Source organism: Nycticebus coucang, chromosome 4, assembly GCF_027406575.1.
Source record: "Nycticebus coucang isolate mNycCou1 chromosome 4, mNycCou1.pri, whole genome shotgun sequence".
Classification (NCBI taxonomy): domain Eukaryota; kingdom Metazoa; phylum Chordata; class Mammalia; order Primates; family Lorisidae; genus Nycticebus; species Nycticebus coucang.
In genome coordinates, this window is record NC_069783.1 from 12,796,520 (window position 1) to 12,817,536 (window position 21,017).

Genomic DNA, 21,017 nt, shown 5'->3' on the forward strand with positions numbered 1-21,017 from the left:
TGACCCTCATTAGGTAGCAACAACACTATTTTCCCTGAAGAGCTAGACTCAATCACTGTAGTGGATGCCATAATCCCTGTTTTAGCTTGTTTTCTTAGTGGTAAGAGGACTCTGACTTGAACAAGTGGAAAACCAGGAGTCCAGTTAAATGGAACTATGATTTCATCTCCTGATGAATGGATTCTTCTTTAACAATCAGGAAACCAGTAGAAGCAAGAGTAGCAAGGATGGAATGGCAAAAATATGCAAGTGGTTAATTAGACAGAATGACCACAGATACCATTTCCAGTTCACCTCTTATTTACCTACCCTATAATTTATAGGTTTGAGAGACTCAGCACCATATACTGATTGCTGATTCAGCACATACACTGTATCAAGGAGGACAGAACATGTTTTTCCAGTTAGCACCGTAGCTGATCTTCAACAGCCCAGTCTGCCATAGGAAAGACACACCAGCTCCTTTAGGAAGAAGGGCTACAAATGCATTCAATCAGTATCTTTATTTTTTTTCTGTAAAGTGTATTTATTGAAGAATTAAATATTATATAATTGTCTTAGTGCTTTCAGGAAGCAATAACAAAATATCACAATCTGGGCAATGTGTAAACAATAAATTAATTTTTCATAGTGCAGGAGACTAAGAAAGCAAAGATCTAGGTATGGGCAGATTTGATGCCTGGTGAGGGTGACTCTCTGCTGCCAGAAGGTGGCTGTCTGCTGAATCTACCATGGTAAACAAGGAAGAGGAATAACACTGTGGCTGTGTGTCTTCATATGGTAGAAGATGTGGAAGGGCTAGGCAATTCTCTACAACTTCTTTTATTAGATCCCATTCATGAGGCCTCTACCCTTACAACTTAATCGCCTCCTGAAGGCTCCACCATTTAGTACTATCGCATTGGTGATTAAATTTCAGCATATGAATTTGGGGGGACATATTTAGACCATAACATCTTGCTCCTAGCCCCCCAAATTCATGTTTTCTTTCACATGTAAGATATATTCAACTTATCCCAATAGTTGCAAAAGTCATAACTTCTTCCAGAACCCTCTGCACAGGGATGGGGAACCTGTAGCCTTGGGGCCACATTGTGGCTTTCTGGATCCCAGAGTACAGCCTTTTGACTGAATCAGAACTTCACAGAACAAATCCTTTTATCTGTTCATGCTCTTGGTTTGGAGTTGGGTGCCTATGGCTCTCAAAGGCTAGCATTGCACGCTGGTGACTTTAGAGGTCTGGAGTTTAAGAAGTGGCTCTGCCCCATGGATTCACTCAACATTACCCTAGTGGAGCCTCTTGGAAATGGTCCCTTCCATGGGTCTGCTCGACAATGCCCTAGCAAGAACTCTCTGTGGTGTCCCCACTCTTATGGTTGTACTAAGCATCTCCCCAGTAGGAGCTCTCGGTAGTACCCCATCATGGGGTTCTTCTGAGTTTTGCCATAGTGGGGGCTCTCTGCAGCAGCCTACTCCCCATGGCAGTTCTCTACCTGGAAACAAAGGCTTTCTGAGGCATCCTTTGAAATCTAGGTGGAAGTAGTCTTGCCTTCACAGCTACTGTGCTCTGAGCACCTGGAGAGTTGGCACCATGCAAATGATGCTGTAATTCACTATTTATGTCTTCTGGAGGGGCAGCCCAAGCACATCTGGGCCCATTTGAACCACAGATGGGAGTCCAAAGAGTGCTGTACTGGAACACAGGGGAAATTTGAGGTGGTGCTGGGCAGGAAGCCCCAAGGTCAAACAGACTCCCTGAACCCTCCTTTGCAGACATTCTACCTTCAAGGCCCTGGTATGATGGATCTGTAATGGAAATGACAGCCTCAAAGATCTCTGAAATGCCTTGAGGGTCACTCTTCTGTTAACTTGATGAATCAAATCTTGTTTCTTTATATTCTTTATTAAAGGTTCACTTGGCCACATCCTTGATATTTTCTCTAGAACATCCTTTATTATTTTTTACACAGCCAGGCTGAGAGTTGTCCAGATTTTTAAGTTATACTTTCCTTTTGATTATAAATTCAATCTTTAATTCATTTATTTCATCTTACATTTTGCTATAGGCAGCCAAGTGAAGCCACACAGCATCCACAGTCCTTTGCTTGGAGATTTCTTCCGCCAAATATCCTAGTTCCATCACTTGCAAATTCTGCCTCCCACAAAGTACTAGGGCACAGACACAATTCAGCCAAGTTCTTTGCAACTTTATAACAAGGAGAGACTTTCCTACAGTTTCCAATACTTTATTCCTCTTTCCATTTAAGACCTCATCAGAATTTCCCTATGCACACATATTTCTCTCAGCATTCTAATCACTGCCACTCAAGTAATCTCTAAGAAGACTGACTTTTCCTACAACCATATTCTTTTTATAAGTCCTCACCGGAATCTCCTTTAACGTTCTGTTCATGGCAATGTAGGCTTTCTCCACTTCCAAATTCTTTCTGCCTGTCCCTATACCTATTTGAAAGCCACTTCCCCAATTCTGGCATTTGTTAAAGCAGAATGCCACTCTTAGTACCAATGTCTGTTTCAGTCCTTTCCAGCTGCTAAAATAAGCACCAGAAAATGGGTACCTGATAAACAGTAGAAATTTATTTCACACAGTCTGGAGGCTGGAAAGTTCAAGATCAAGGCATGGGCAGATGAGACTGGTGAGGGCCATTCTTTGCTTCCAAAATAGCACTTTCTGGTTATCAAATGAAGTAGAATAAAAGGGATGAAGTTTGTGTTTTCACATGGTGGAAGATTGGGAAGAACTAGGCAGATCCCTGATGTCTCTTTTATAAGATCACCAATTCTGGGCGGTGCCTGTGGCTCAGTGGATAGGCCACCAGCCCTATATACTGAAGGTGGCTTGTTTGAACCTGGCCCCAACAAAACTGCAACAAAAAAAAGCTGGGCATTCTGGTGGGCACCTGTAGTCTCATCTACTTGGGAGGCTGAGGCAAGAGAATCGCTTATGCCCAGAAGTGGAGGTTGCTGAAATCTGTGACATCACAGCACTCTACAGAGCGTGATAAAGTGAGAGTCTATCTCTAAAAAAAAATAAATGAAAATAACATCACCAATTCCATTCATAAGAGCTCCATCCTCATGACTTGATCACCTCTCAAAAGTGATTAATGCTATCACATTGGTGATTAAGTTTCAACATGTAAATTCTGGGGACATATTTAAGCCATAGCTTTTACCATGTGTAAGAGATCGTGATAGCATAAAAGGCATAAAGTAAGTTTTGAAATATTGATGGAACCATAAGACAAGGGAACCCAAATATAAAAGAGTTAATAAATGATTATTTCAGTGACAAATGCTTCTTTCACCATTGGAGTCAAATATAAATAATCTAGTATTAAGAATCTGAATGATCCCTGCAAGAACAGGATAGAAAACTTAGGACTCAGAATTGATTGCTGTTAGTAAAACTTTTGCCATTCAGTAGAAGAAGATAGGGAACCTCTCTGACTTCTCTGAGGTGAAATTTCCAGTATGTAAATAGGCTCTATTCTTGACTTTATAACCATTTATTTGAGCTCATTGGGAAACCACTTGTTGGTTGTAGAATGGTGCTGCCCTATGTCAGTTCCAATTGGACAGTAAATCCCCTTCCTTCCTTCTTTTTTTCCTTCCTTCCTTCCTCTCTCCCTTCCTCCCTTCCTCCCTTCCTTCCCTCTTTTCTCTTTCTCTCTCTCTGTCTCTCTCTTCTTTCCTTTCCCTTCCTTCCCTCCTTCCTCCTTCCTTCCTTCTTTTCTTCCTTCTTCTTTTGTTGGCTTTATTTTGATTGTTGTCAGCATTCACATGGGCCATACATAATCTTACATTTTGAGAGATTTCAAATTTGTTCATGCATCTTCTGACCATGGCCAGTAAGCTACTATAGCTTATTACTTCAAGCTATCTCTTCTTTAAGAAAATGAATATTGAAACATACATACTTCCAATGTCCTATTCAGTGGGAGGAAACTCACTTTTCTCTAATATCTTCCCTGAACAAGGCTAGAACACTCCTGCAGTTCGCATCTACCTTTCATGCAGAGATGTGGATAAACGAGACTCGATTTGCTTCCCTCCTGAATCGCTAAAGTTAACTTTTAACTTGCCAGGTGACCAAAGAGGTGGGCTGGAAGGAGATATGCTTCAGATAATTAGGATCCTGGGAATGGGAAAGAGCTTGTGCAGGTTACTTGCAAAATCAGAATCTGCATAATCCCAATTCAAACACACTTTCAGTTGATAATGGAGTGCTGATAAAAACTCTCAATGTTGTGCCAAGGTAAATCAGATAACACCCAAGACATGACAGGAAACCTAGTAAGTACAGTTCCCTAGTGACTTGCAATCAAATATCTAGTCAAGAATTTGAGAAACATCTTCTATAGGAGGCTTAGATTGTTCTTCTTTTTCCAATTCCATAAGATGGTTCATGAGTTTGTTGATGTGCTCTCTTTCTGTTTTTCAGATGTAGGCATCTAAAGAGATAAATTTTCCTCTCAGGACTGCTTTTGCTATATCCCACAGGTTTTGGTAGCTTGTGTCTTCATTGTTGTTGTGCTCAAGGAAATTACTGATTTCCTCTTTATGTCTTCTCTCTTCCTGCACCCAACTGTCATTCAGTATAAGGTTGTTTAATTTCCAAGCTTTTGTGTGAGGTTGAACATTTTTGTTGGAGTTATGTTCCAAAAAAAAAAAAAAAAACTTCTATAGGACACCAGATTTTGTGGATCATTTAATCTGTAGTCTCAACTCACTTCTGCTATGGTAGAGTGGAAGCAGTTGTAGGCAGTAGGTAAATGAATAAGGCTGCATTATACTAAAATTTCATTTATGGACACCAAATTTGAATTTTATGTATATATTAATTTTATAAAATATTACTCATTTTTTTCAACTTTAAAAGTGTAAAATCTATTCTTAGGTTACACAAAGGAGGTCAGATTGGCCTAGGGACTACAGATTGCCTAAACCTACTCTGGCCTTAATAAGGAGCCAAGATCTACTTGGAGAAGGAGAACAGTTGTTTTCCCAAGGGGTTATAAACTTATTTCAGAGATTTTTATCACAGGAGATTTTTCTGTGATTAAGCCTTCAAAGGTTTGCCACAAGCAGCATATTGCTTCCCAGACTTCTGTGACATAGTGATTTTAGACATGCAGGTCCACCAGGGCCACTGTGGATGAACTGCTTCACTGCAGCTGGGACCTACTGGAGAGTCTTTACCTGCTACAAGGCTCCTTGGCAGTGTTTTATGTGTCACAGTAAATTGGTGGGGAAATCACATCTAACTTTCTTATTCTTTGTTTCCACAATCTAAGAGACTGGTCAAGTGCGGGAAAAAAAAAAATTACCTCTTGCATAAATCCTGTTAACTCTGTTTTTTCAGTACAAACATGGTAACTGGAAAACAAATGTGTAATTAACACAGTAAATTTCTCAAATCTTAAAAGTATAACTTGGTATTCTTTTTAATATGTGTATATTCATGTAAATGCCATACAGATATTCAATGTTTTCATCTCCCTGGAAGATACACTAATCCTATTTTATCAACACAGAGTTTCATTTAAATGGACACCTATTTGGCTTCCTTCACTTGACAGGAGTCCAGTGAGATTATCTGTGTTGCTGAGAGTAGTAACAAATAGTTCATTCTCTTTTAAATAATTTAATAAATTAATAAAACATGAATAAAACTAAATATTCTGTTGACTTAAAAATGTAAATGTGAATAAAATCTGAGAGATAGGAAAAAATAACAAATGTTAGGTTAGTTACAGACTTTGCTTCCTAAATATGAAGTAAGAAAGAAAAATCTATGGAACTTTTTAAGAAAAAAAAGTTTGGGACCAGGAGCAGTTATCCTAGCATTCTGGGACCCCAGAGTGGAAGGATCACTTGAGCTCAAGAGTTCAAGACATGCCTGAGCAAGAGCAAGAACAAGACCCCATCTCTAATAAAAATAGAAAAATTATTCAGGTGTAGTTGTGGGTACCTGTAGTCCCAACTACTTGGGAGGCTGAGGCAGGATGATCACTTGAATCCAGGAGTTTGAGGTTGCCATGAGCTAGGCTAATGCCACTGCACTCTAGGTTGTGCAACAGAGTAAGACTCTGTCAAAGAAAGAAAGAAAGAGTGAAAAAGAGAAAGAAAGAAGAGAGGGAGGAAGGAAGGGAGTTAAAGAGACAGGAAGGAGGGGAGGAGAGAGGAGAAAAAAAGAAAAGAAAGGAAAAAAATTGTACACTAAGATGCCTATACTGTGGAAAGCAACAGAAAAAAAGACCACAAATGTGCAAATTCTTGGTGATTATATCTCTAAGAATCAGCTCACAAAAAATGTTAAATAAAAATAAAATTGACCAACTGTAGTTTGAATTTCAAATAAAGAATGAAAAAAATGTATAGTTAAAACACAAGAGAAAAAACTAATGCATAATCTATTGCACATAGTTAATTACAAATAATTATTGCAAATGTGATATTAGTATATAATACTAGCATTAATTATCTGAATCTCAAATCTCAGATATATCAACAAAATTCTGGGTAAATGTAGAAAAGTTTTGGGATGTAGAATACAGAGGATTAAAATAAAAGTTAGTTCCTCACCTAATAGATTAAGACCAATTTATTTTATTTCAAATTAAGCAAAGCACAATAAACTTAATTAAAATGCTATTTAAAACAAATGTTAACCAGTAATAGGATTTAAAACAGAATGTGTACTTTGCACAGACCATTATGTTTTCCAAAATTTCTCTGTCAGTACCCACAGATACATTTTTCTCCATCTTTGCAGAATGTTTCCTAATAAGGGTAAATTATTAATTTAAGCCACTTCTACCAAATGGTACATGAATTGTTTCCAATGTCGGCTATTATAAATGATGCTGTAGTTAAAAAAAAATATGAAATTGCAGTTAACCATATTCCTATATTGACCACCTCCTTAAGTTGACCTAATTTTCATAGACCAGACTTTCACCATATGTGTGTATAGTAGACCTAGTTCCTTATGTTGACCTTCTCTGTATGTTGACCAGTTCGTTACAGACCCTTGGGTGGTCAACTTACAAAGGTTCTACAGTATTTCTTTAAAATATATGTATTTTGAATTGTGATACAAAATGATAATTTAACTTCCAAACAGAATTCACTCATTTAGACTATTATGAACATACTAAATATACATCCAGGGAAATTAAATCACTGCGTAAAAGAGATATCTGCATTCCCAATTTCATTGCAACATTATTCACAATAGTCAAAGTATTGAAACAACTTAAGTGTCAGTAATAGATGAATGGATAAATAATATAGAGAATACATATACATATATAGAGAATATATATATACACATAAAATATATACACACAATGGAATATACTCTGACTTAAAAAGGAAGGAAATCCTGCTATTTTCAACGTGGAAAAAAACTGGAGGACCCTATGATAAGAAGAATAAGCTGAACACAGAAAGACTAATAAATGTAGCATGATCTCCCCTCCATATGGACTCTGAGAAAGTTAAACTCAGAGACAGTGAGAGTAAAAGCATGCTTACTGGAGTTGGTGGGGGTGGGGTCAAACAGGGAGATATGGGTCAAAGGGTACAAACTTTCAATTCTAAAATGAATAAGTTCTGGATACCTAATGTACAGTGGGGTGGCTATTGTTAATAATAATGTATTGTATACTTGAACTTTGTTAAAAGAGTGTGTCTTCAGTATTCCTCCCCACCCCCATAGAGAGCTAATTATGTGAGGTGAGCTAAGGTTAACGAGGTTGATTGTGGTAATCATTTCACAACACATCTACATATGAAAATCTACATCTACTATTTTTTTTGGTTTTTTTTTTTCATTTTCTTTTTCTTTCTTATGTAAAAGATGTTTTAAATACCATCGTGTTAGTATATTTTCTTAGAAATTCTGGACTTATGACCTATATAGGAAAGCCTTTTTCATCCCAAAATTATAAAATAATATCCTATATTTTCTTTTTAAAATTTCATGGGATGTTTGTTGGGTTCTATGGTCTTTCCAATATTATTTGGTGTGTGATATGAGGTAAGGATCTATCTCTATGGTTTTCCAAAAGATAAAAAGTATCCAGATATAATTACAAAATAGTTCATCTTTTCCCCATAGATTTGAAATGCTTGACAATACATAAGCATAACTTATCTTATATATTTTATTATATACAAATATGTACATATATACATATATATATTCTATGTGTGTATGTGTTGTGTATACACATTATTATGATTCCCTGTTATACTCCCATACTGTTATAAGTAGCCTAACTTTTGGTACATTTAAAATGCTGATAAGAAGAACTCCTCTTCTTTTTCTTTTAATTTCAAATTTTCTTTCACATGTACAATATGTTAATTTTCCAGATTACCTCTACAATCAGCATCCAACTTTATTAGAAATCTGTTTTGTTTAATTGGAATTACATTAGGGCTTTTAGAATAATTTCAAGAAAAAGACTCATTACATATATTAAACATTCTCATCCAGGAACTTAGTATGTTTATCCTATTATTTATTGTTTTTGATCTACTAAAGTTAAAATTTATAAATAAGTTGTAAATATTATTTATTTTATATTAGTTTTAATTCTAGTTATTTTATAGCTTTTGCTATTATTGTGGCTATAATTATCTTTAATTTATATTATTAACTGGATGCTGCATGTTAAAGGAAGACTATTAATTTGTGAATACTGATTTGTATCCTACCAAAATAGCAAACTAGATTATAAGCACTAATAGTTTCATTTAATTATTTTGAAGTTTATGTGTAGAAAATTACATGCCTATAATTTACAGCAAGTTCACAAGTCTTTTCCATTAGTTATTAGTTTCTAAAATTTTTTACAGTCTGTACTTCAATTAGGTCATCCAGTGCAATCAATATTGAATAAATAATGGCAGATATAGTAGGCAAGTTTAATTGTGATTATGAACTCCTATAGTATTATTAAAGATGCTCTTAACAATTTTAAAATATAAAATGCATTTCTACTAACTATTGTCACCATGGTGTACATCTCTTGAAATTATTTTTCCTAAGTTATATTTTATATTTTTGACCAACCTTTTCCCAATCATCCCAGCCTCTGATAACCACCATTTTACTCTCTATTTGTATAAGTTTGACATCTTACACTCCTCATATGGTGAGATCATATCATATTTGTTTTTCTGAGCCTGGCTTATTTCATTTAACATAATGTCCTTTAGGTTCATCTATGTTGTTGCAATGGCATGATTTCTTTCTTTGTAAGGCTAAATAGTATTCCATTGTGAGTATATATATCACGATTTTATTCATTTGTCCACTGGTCTATTAATACTAATATTTTCTTTATATATTCAGGTGCCCCAATGTTTGGCACATTTATATTTGTGAATGTTATAGCTTCTTGATGAATTAGATATTTTATCATTATATGATGATTGCTATCATCTAATTTTATAGTTTTTGACTTAAAATCTATTTTGTCTGATATAAATATAGCTACTTTCTAGGGTTTGAATGTGCCCTCAAAAATGGATATATTGGAAATTTAATCCTTTAAGCAACAATGTTGAGAGATAGAATCTTTAAAAGTGAGGTTGCCTTTAGTTCACCTTTGATCATAAGGTCTATTACTCATGAATAATTAATGTCATTATCTCAGGGTTGGATTTATAATCACAAAAGTGTGCTTGTTATTAAAGTGAATTTGGTTCTTTTTTGCTGTCTCTCTTGTTATGGGATGTCTTCTGCCATACTATGACTCAGCAGGGAGGCCCTCAAAGATGCAGGTCCTCAATCTTGAACTTCTCAGCCTCCAGAAGAGTGAACCAATAAATTTCTGTACTTTGTAAATTAACCAATCACAGGTATTCTATTATACAAGCAAAAATGAACTAAGACACTACCTCTACTCTCTTTTGGTTTATATTTCCATGAAATGTCTTTTTCTATCCTTTCACTGTCAATCTATGTGCCCTTAAGAGTGAAGTGAGTCTCTTGTAGGCAACATTTAATTGGGTTTTAGTTTTCTTCCATTCAGTCACTCTGTTTTTTAATTGTAGAATTTAATCCATTTATATTCAAAGTAATTATTGATAAGTAAGGACTTACTACTACCATTTTGTTAATTGTTTTCTGATTGTTTTGTAAATAAAATACAGTAGTTTGTTCCTTTCTTCATCTTTTATTGTCTTTGTGATTCTATGATTTTCTCTAGTGTACTTTTGTCACTTACTTTTTATCCTTTGTATGGCTATTATACAATGATAGCTATAGTTATGATGACTTTATAGTTACCATGATGCTTACATAAAACATCTTATAACATGGGCGGTGCCTGTGGCTCAGTCAGTAAGGCTCCGGCCCCATATACCGAGGGTGGCGGGTTCAAACCTGACCCCGGCCAAACTGCAACCAAAAAATAGCCGGGCGTTGTGGTGGGCGCCTGTAGTCCCAGCTACTTGGGAGGCTGAGGCAAGAGAATCGCTTAAGCCCAGGAGTTGGAGGTTGCTGTGAGCTGTGTGAGGCCACGGCACTCTACCGAGGGCCATAAAGTGAGACTCTGTCTCTACAAAAAAAAAAAAACATCTTATAACAACATTTTTAAAGCTGATAACAACTTAACTTTGAGCACATGAAATGAATCTATACTTTCATTCTATTTCCCCCATATTATGCTTTTGATATTATAGTGTACATCATTTCATATTGTGTACCCCTTAGTAAGTTATTGTAGCTATCATATTTTAATAGTTTTGCCATTACCTTTCATACGAAAGATCTAAATGATTTGACATCACCCTTACAGTATTAAAGTGTTATGACTTTATAAATTTACTTTCACAGTAGGTTTCTCACAGGTTTTTATATTAATATATGGCTTTCTAGAGTCTCAAAATGGCTATGGAGATCTTCCTTGCCATCCTCTATTGATGTAGCAAACAAAAGGAAAAGATTAACTCTTGCTTTTATTGAGACTTCAGAAGGGTTCATGATAAGGGAAACTACAATAATTATGTCATGTTGTGTAATGGGCAACATAGAGCCAATAAGGAAACTTAAAACTTCTTAATAAGAATGTATTCATGTTTGAGCTCAGAATTTCTCTCAGTTTGTCTTAGAAATCTGTAAAATGTTTAAGATTACAAAAGGGAAAGTCTTTTAAATTTTCAGTTATACTTTACTACATCATGAGGAAGAAAAAATAATAATTTGGAAATTTATTTACATTATCTGAACATATAACACACATTTTCAAATCTCCATTTTTATTTGTGGTTTTGCTTTCCCTAGATGGCTCTTCCTCCTTGCAATTATTTAGCAAATTTTGTATATCTCTCAAGATACAAATTATGTCCCCTCCTCAATGAAGCCTTTCCTAATGTTGCTTACTTCCCCTACCTCTAAACTCACTCCCAGGTAGAATTGATCATGCCTTCTTTTATGCCTCACTCTTACTAAGATCCTCTTACTTATTTTCTTGTCTAATTTCTTCTCTGATCTCCAGGCTCTTTCAATATATAGATATTTTTCTTATCCCCTTCTATCATTAACACCAGAATCTAGCAGAACGTTGGTCCAACAGATATTTTCCCAATTAAAGCGGGGCTGGTGATATTTCATTATCTATGGAGCCTATTTATTAATTTTTTTGGATCCTGTAATGTGTTCAATTCCTACTTTATTTAATATATTCTCATCAATTCTAAGAACAAAAGAATTTAACCCCATATCCCTTTTCAAATTGTCACCAGTGCTGTCTGTAACACTGATTAATGTATATTTTTACCTTGTTGCATAGTTCAAATGAACACAAGGAAAATTCATGCTGAATTCAATATGACTCATTTATTTGTAAACCATTTTAAATTTTAGGATGGATCCACAATGCATAAAATTGAAAATATGGTTTTCCTACTTACAATTCTTCCTTCTCAAACTGGAATTCAGGAAATGGCAAGTCTCATTTTACATGAATATCTTGAACAAAAAGTTGAATATGTATATATATCTGTGGGAAAAGCATTTCAGGCAAATGGGGTAGTTAATACACTGAACTTATGGCAGAAGCTTTTGTGTAGTGGGTTCGAAGAACAATGAAGATGCCATATATGACAGATACACAGCCAACATCATTCTGAATATGAAGAAGTTGAAAGCATTTCCCTAAAAATTGGAACAAGACAAAGGTACCCACTGTCACCACTTCTATTCAAAATAGTACTGGAAGTCCTAGCCAGAGCAATCAGTCAAGAGAAAGAAATAAATGAAATACAAATTAGGAAAGCAGGTATTAAACTATCACTTTTCACTGATGACATGATATAGTATTTAGAAATCCCCAAGACTCCATCAAGACACTCTTAGAATGGATAAATAAATTCAGCAAAATCTCAGGATATAAAATCAATGTATGATAATCAGTAGCATTTCTATATACCAATAATAGTCAAATCAAAGACTCAACCATTCACAATAGCTACAAAGAAAATAAAATGCTTAGAAATAACTAAGGAGATGAAAGATCTCTACAAAAAGAAATTCAGGAAAGAAATTGCAGATGACACAAAGAAACACGTCATGCTCATGAATTCATATAATCAACATTGTTAAAATGTTCATATTATCCAAAATGATTTATAGATTCAATGAAATACCCATTAAATTATCAATGCTATTTCACAGATATGATGCTATCTTTGGAATGAGAAAAGAGCCTGACAGGCAAAGCAATCCTAACCAAAAAGAACAAAGCTAGAGACATCACATTATCATACTTCAAATTATACTATGAGGCAGTAGTGACCAAAACAGCATGGTGCTGTGACTAAAATGGAGATATAGACCAATGGAACAAAATAGAGAACCCAGGCAAAAGACCATCTGTCTACAGCTAACTGATCTTTGACAAAACAGAAAACAATAAACACTAGGGGAAAGCAGTCATATTCAGGAAATGGAGCTGAGAAAATTAGACAACTATGTGCAGAAGAGTGAAACAGGACACCTATTTCTCACAATTATCAAAAATTAACTCAAAATGGATAAAAGAATTAAATGTAGCTCATGAAACCATAAGAATTCTAGAAAAAATTGTAGGAAAATCTCTTTCAGATATCAGTATTAGGGTCAAAGAATTTATACTGAGATATCAATAGTAATCACAATAGCAAATAATGTGACTTGATTAAATTAAAAAGCTTCTGCCTGGGGCCAGGCCTGGTGGCTTATGCTTGTAATCCTACCACTCTGGGAGGCCAATGCCAGTGGATTTCTTGAGCTCAGGAATGTGAGACCAACCTGAACAAAAGGGAGACCTCATATCTACTAAAAATGAAAAAACTGAGATAAGAGGATTGCTTGAGCCCAAGAGTTTGAGCTAGGACACCACAGAACTCTATCAAGGATGACAAAGTGAGACTCTGTCTTTAAAAAAGTAAAAAGCTTCTTGCCAGTTAAGGATATAATCAATAGAACAAATAGCCTACAGAATGATAGAGAATATTAATAATCAACACATTCAGTAAAGGGCTAATAACCAGAATCTACAAAGAACTCAAACAAATAAGCAAGAAAATAATGGATCTATTAAAAAGTGGGAAAATAATTTCATTTTCTTTGAAGATACTGTGAAAGGGATTGTGTCCTTAATTAGCTTCTCATCTTGGCTGTGATTGACATTTTCAAAGGCTACTTATTTGTAGACATTTATTTTATCCCATTACTGGGCATCTACCCAGAAGGAAAAAAAAAATCATTTTACCATAGGACACTTGTACTAGACTATTTATCACAGCTCAATTTCTTTTTTTTTTTTTGTAGAGACAGAGTCTCACTGTACCGCCCTCGAGTGCCGTGGCGTCACACAGCTCACAGCAACCTCTAACTCTTGGGCTTACGCGATTCTCTTGCCTCAGCCTCCCGAGCAGCTGGGACTACAGGCACCTGCCACAACGCCCGGCTATTTTTTTTGTTGCAGTTTGGCTGGGGCTGGGTTTGAACCCGCCACCCTCGGCATATGGGGCCGGCGCCCTACTCACTGAGCCACAGGCACCGCCCACAGCTCAATTTCTAATTGCCAAAATGTGGACACAGCCTAAATGCCCACCAACCCAGGAATAGATTAACAGGCTGTGGTATAAAAAAAAAAATGGAGACTTTACATCTTTCATACTAACCTGGATGCTTTATGATGCTTTATTAAGCGTCATAAAACATCATAAGAATGAAGAAGCAAGAATCCAATGCACTCAATTCTGATATGAGGACAATTAATGACCTAGTACACAGTGGGGGATGGGGGAAGGGGAGAGAGGAGAGGAGGAAGGAGGGAGAGGAGTGGGGAGGTCACGGTGTGTGACACACCTTTTGGGGATGGGACACAGTTAAAAGAGGGACTTTACCTAACAAATGGAATCTATGTAAACTGATTCTTTGTACCCTCAATGAATCCCCATCAATAAAATAAAATAGGGTAAAATACATGAACAGAAGTTTTCAAAAAGAAGATAGACAAATGGCCAACAAACGTAAGAAAAAGTGTTCAAAACCTCTAATTAAAACTACCAACTACCTTACTCCTGATACTATGGTTTTTATTAAAAAGTCCCAAAACAACAAATGCTGGAGTGGTTGTAGAAAGAAAGGAACATTTACACGTGGTTGCTGGGACTACAAATTATACAACCTCTATGAAAAACAGTACGGAAATTTCTCAAATAACTGAAAGGAGACCTACTATTGGATCCAGAACCCAAAGGAAAAGTCATTTTATCAAAAAGACGCCTGCCCTTAAGTGTTTATTGTAGCATAATTCACAATTGCAAAGATGTGGAATCATTCCAAGTGCCCAACATCAATGAATGCACTAACAAAATGTGGTCTGTGTGTATGTACACCAAAGAGTACTACTTAGCTATAAAAAAGAGAAAGTAAAGACTTTTGGACTATTCAGGAAGAAACTGAATACCATTATCCTTTGCAAAGTACCTAAGTAATGGAAAGACAAATACCATATCTACTCTCCAATAAATGGGAACTAACTAATGGGCTCAGAGGAAAGTAAAAGTCATTGGAAATCAAGCAGGGGGTGCAAGGAGGAGGGGCAAAAATCTACCTAACAGGTACAATGAACATTATTTGGGTGATGAGCACATTTGCAGCCCTGCATCAAAAACATCTCTACACCATTAACATTTTGAAATAAGAAAGAGCAAACTATTGATATACATAACAACTTGGATAACTCTCCAGAGAATTTGCCAGGAAAGAAAAAAAAAAAAAGCAAATCCCAGATGTTTATATACTATGTAATTGCATTTAGTAACCTTTGAAATGACAAAATTTTAGAAACAGGAGCCATTAGTACAGTCAGAGTCAGGAATGGGTGGAGAAGGGGCTGTAGATGGGCACAGGAAGGAAGGTGTGGTTATGAAATTGCAACATGAATGAGCCTGTAGTGACAGAACTGATCAGTATATTCACTGTGGTGTTGGATACATAAAGCCACAGTGATGATAAAAACTGTATAGAACTTAATGCACACGATGAACATGAGTAAAATTAAGGTCAGTGGATTATTATTAGTGTCAATATGCTGGTATAAGAGAAATACACACACACACGTGTCTATATATATATATATATATATTTTTTTTTTTTAATAGCCAAGAGAGTAGTTAATTCATCAAGGGAATGTTGTTAAATTTAAAAAGAAAAAGAGAGTGATAAGGTCAAATGACTAACCCCTTGAAACTCAAAGAGGCCTAAATTCAACTCACACACCCCCAAACATAAAATTATATTATTCAGAGAAATTCATTAGTTTCTTTACATATAAAATATAGAGTTGTAAGAATTTGTGATCATGTTCTTCAATGTCTATCTTTTTATTTTATTTTATTTTTATTGCAAGTTCAATGTCTATCTCATGGTAAATGCTTCGTAAATAGCAATTACTTATTGCATATTATTATTATTTTTAAAAAATAAACAAAAAGTGTTTTTTCTAAGGATCACCTGCCAATGTAATCTATTTGTGGAGAAGATGAGATTATAAAATTCCAATCAAGCAAGAGACGTTCTCCTGAGCAGGAGATGGAGAAAGATGAAAAGACATGACAAAACTAAGATCTTGTTCAATTTAAAGAAGTCTTGGCTGACTTCCTTATCCAGCTCAGCTCACCCAGTGGAAATAAAGGCTGATGTTGCTCACGGGGAAAAAAAAGTCTCATTCGTGACCTTTTACCTCTTGGTGATGTGGAATCTTGTTCACAACCCCCTCCTTCTGAAAATAAACCTTCCCTTTGGCTTCTCCAGATGAAGAGATTTGGGAATGTCTTCCTTTTATTTAATTATCCTTCAAATTCTGGTATTCTCATAATTCTATTACAAACTTTCTTCATCCCTCCCTACCTTAAATTTCTCTCCAAACAGAGATGACTCAAAAGTGTTTCTCTCCAACAAGGATTTCTCTTATGATGTTTAGAGCCACATGTTTGCCTGCTTGCTACATACTGGGCATGTTCCTTCTGCCCAAGGAACTTGGTGTTCATTGTTATTGCTTATTGGAACATTGTTCCCTAGACCTGGCCAAATCTTGCCCATCATTCACCTTGGAAGTCATTGACTCTTGAAACCTTTTCTGATACCTCCCTACATTCTGACTTGGTCATGTGCTCACAGACACACTCATTCAGGGCTAGGGACCACTAGAGATTGAGGTTTAGGGAGAAAAGTAAACTATATATTTGCAGAAAGACTGCATTTTCTATAATCATTATATGACCTATGGGGGGAAAAAGCTTCACAGGTTTACAAGAGCTACTAACCTAGTTAATATTAGTCATCGATTTTATAAGTACACTTGTGAAGATGAAATGGGAAACTAAAAATGGCAGCCATGCAGTTATATCTGTTTATACATGTATGCCTAGATAGGTAGGTAGGTGAGTAGATAGATAGGTGGGTAGATAAGAAGGTGGGGGGAACATAAGTAGGTTGGTGGGTAGAGAGGAAGGTAGGTGGGTAGATAATAGGTAGATAGGTTGATAGGAAGATAGATTGCAGGTATGTGTGTAGATAGGAAAGTAGATGGGAGAAAGGAAGGTAGGTAGATAGATAGGAAGGTATGTAGGTAGATAGATAGGTAGGTAGATAAGAAGGTAGGTGGGTATGTAAGTAGGTAGGTGAGTAGATAGGAAGGTAGGTGGGTAGATAGTAGGTAGGTGTGTAGATAATTAGGTAGGTGGGTAGATAGGAAGGTAGGTGGGGAGAAAGGAAGGTAGGTGAGGAGAAAGGAAGATTGGTGGGTAGATAAGAAGGTAGGCGGGTAGACATAGACAGACAGGTATAGATACTCATGTGTCTGTGTATGTGTGCATCAGCCATTCACAATGCTAGTCTGGTATTATTTGATGCTTAAGGTTAAAGGATAAAATCTTCTGAGGTATACGTAAAATGAAAGATTACTGAATTTTATTACTCTTAAATCCAAGCTAAGGACTAACATACAAATAACTCAGTGAGTTTAACCATCACACCACTTCAAAAACTGTAAGCTTTTACTCACTGTCATTTGCTGCCAGCCAAGGTGGTCACAATCTCGGGAGCTTAGGACTAACCATGGATATGGTCTTTTGTGTTCTCTGACTAATATCCCCTCCCTTCTCCAAAATAGCATGGTTCTACTTCTCGAAACTGTCTCTCCCTCTGCTGTGACTATTGGCACTGGAAGCAGTTGTTTTGTCATAGAACCCCACACTCTAGCCACAGGTGACTGATCCAAGCATTGGCACTTGAGGTAAGCTGTTTTTCCTAGTATCTTATCAAGTACATCGAGTATCCTCTGTCAGGACTAAGCACATCAACGGTCAGACACGTCAAAGCAGTGGATGGTCATGGAAAGCACCAGGGTGCACTCACATAAGCAGGAATGAGAGATGGAGACAGAACCTGGGCAGTAGGCCCAACCCTGATCCTGAGGCCCTGGTCCATCTCTGCCCTTCAGGCACCCCTGTTCAATCCTTCCTCAAAGACCACAAGCCAGCAGAGCTATGTCTTACCTGAGACTTGTTGAAGTTGTGTTTCTATCACCCCCAAACTGAAGCCCAGAATAGTAAACTGATCATAATAGAAGCCTAAATATTTATTATTTTACATAACTCTTAATCCTCTAATCCAAATAAATGAGGGATTGGAGGTGATGAAGTCTAAGAATCCTTTCAGATTTAATATTTGAGAGATATAGGCACTTACGGGACTAATCTCGTGTCCTCAAAATGCCCAGCCTGGACTCTGGACAGGCACAGTCTGGTTGCCAATGCACCCATCACATGAAATTGAAGAGAATAAGCAGCTACATCACACTGATGTGTCCACAGTCCTCAGGGAAAGGTACTGAGTTTGTCCTCAGCCCCATTTCAGTTTCACCTTAAGATGCTAAAAGCTCCCACTTTCCAAAATATTAGCATATACCTTTAGGAATAAAATTAAATTACCAAGACTGTGTGCTTCCTTTTATTTTTAATTTTTTCTTATCATTTAGAGTAAACCATATCTTTTCAAATCTCTGGGTCTACCTTCCTGGGAGAGCCATAGGACACTGCCTCCCCCCACCTTCACTCAGGCCCTTAAGCAAGATGATACCCAGGGCTCCCTAGGACACATTGGGGATCCCCCTGATCTGTGCATTCTTGTGTGCTTTTCCTGCCTTCTTGGCTACCCTGAAGTTGACAGTACAGATGAAAATAATGACAAAGTGGAGGGGAGGGGGATCCTGCCAACCCTTTCTCCACATGCCACTCAATGTTCTTCCCAACTCTTTCAGGAAATAAACTCTTAATAGCAAAGAACTTTTTCCAGAAATCATACTCCTAAAACTTGGCTCCCCTTTTATAAATAGGCCGACTAAAAAAAAATTAACCATATGTGCTCTGCCCACCCCCACCCCCCGCACCCCTCCCCCGCAAAATAATTGAATAGGTTTTAAAAATAGAGAAATTTGGCTAAGGTCCAAATCTTCTATTGTCATGTCCAAATTGTTCTCCTCAGCCCTGCAGGGTCCTTTAAAACTACTGCACTAATAGGATCATTTTCATAGTTTGTTCTGAGCCTATCAGTAAACTGAAAGGATCCCTTCTAAGTTCTGTTATCCAATCCAAAGCATAAGCTGTGCTCTTTCTCATCTCTTCTCTCCACTCTCTTCTCTCTCTAACATAAAATAAACTTACACTTTTATATCCTATAAAGAAAAAAAAAATCTTTCTATTGTTACTGAAGGGTATACACTGATGGCCATTCATTTTAGTTAAACATTAAGTCAATTACAAATATCTAATAGATGAGTAAAAATGAGCTATTTTTGAATTAACAGTAATAACTATTAAAGTTTTATAAAGATTCTAAATTCAGTATCCTACTAAGAAATTGGGCCCCGGGCTTAGAAAAATTGGGAAGTTCTTGTGGTGCAAATGGACTTGCCGATAACTGAAGTTCCAGCACTTTGTGGGGAAGGATGTTGTGTCAGACAAAAGGCATTGGAACCACTTGGACTTACTGCCTTTCTTTTCTTTTCTCTTCTCTTCTCTTCTCTTCTCTTCTCTTCTCTTTTCCCTTCCTTCCTTCCTTCCTTCCTTCCTTCCTTCCTTCCTTCCTTCCTTCCTTCCTTCCTTCCTTCCTTCCTTCCTTCCCTCCCTCCCTCCCTCTCTCTTTCCTTCCTTCTTTCCTTCTTTCCTCCCTCCCTCCTTTCTTTCTTTTTTTGACAGAGTCTCACTTTGTCACCCTCAGTAGAGTGCTGTGGCATCACAGCTCATAGCAACCTCAAACTCCTGGGCTTAAGCAATTCTCTTGCCCCAGCTTCCCAAGTAGCTGGAATTAAAGGCACCCGCCACAATGCCTGGCTACTTTTTTAGGGGGGTGGGGTTGCAGTTGTCATTGTTTGTCAGGCCCAGGATGGATTCAACATGCCAGCTCCGGTGTATGTGGCTGGCACCCTAGCCACTGAGCTACAGGCATGGAGCCGCTATTCTTTCTTTTTAATTAAAAATTTCTATTGATTATTCTTTATTATTGTAAATGTTTGTTGTGGGTTATTTGATCAATTCTGTAAGGTTTAGAGATATATATTTAAATAATCTGGGCTTCAGTTTGTCCAAGAAATAGATTTTAAAACATATTTTCACTCTGGTTCATTCACTCACTAAATATTTACAAAGCAATCATTTCAGGCCACACCCTGTTCCGAGCTTAGGAACAGTGCTGAACAAAGTAGACCAAATCATTGTCCTTAGAGATCTTACATGAATCATTCATGCCCTATTGTTAAAGCCATTATATAATGATCTTTCTACAATTTACTTTTATTGTGACCTCATTGCTACAACTGAGTTTATTATCAAGTGGAAAAAGGAATGAGGTAGATGATATGAAGGATACTTTTCTCATCAACATGAAATATGCAATTAAAATAGCTGGACAGCTTAGCACTAAATCTCTAAGCTTTCCTGAGTTTCTTCTTTATGGATGCTGTTCAGGGCCCTCTGTTTTGAATCAGATATTAAAAAATAGATATATTCCTTCATATAGTCTTAAATTAACCACCACTACCACCCCAAGTTTTTCTTTGCTACCTGTCTAAATCTACTAATTTGCATTAAAATTTCCCTTAGTAAACTCTATTCAGAATAGTCACCATGCAGCTCCTTATCACAGCAACTGAGCATCTCAGCTCCCTCTTAAAGCCTGGGTCACCTCCCTCTCTCCAAGACCAATTTGGGCTTTTGTTTCCTGCTGGGTTCTTTAGCTAAAGCCTCACTGCATGTTTTCTGGGCAGAAAAATCAATTTCAATATAGGTAAGCTGGCTCAGTGGAAATTGCTCATGGTTCAGCTTGTAAGAGTTTCTTAGTGAAGGAGTAGGCTTTGTAATGATTCCATTCATTGGTCTGAGCTGAACATCTAATGGAAAATTATAATGAGGCTGTTTGA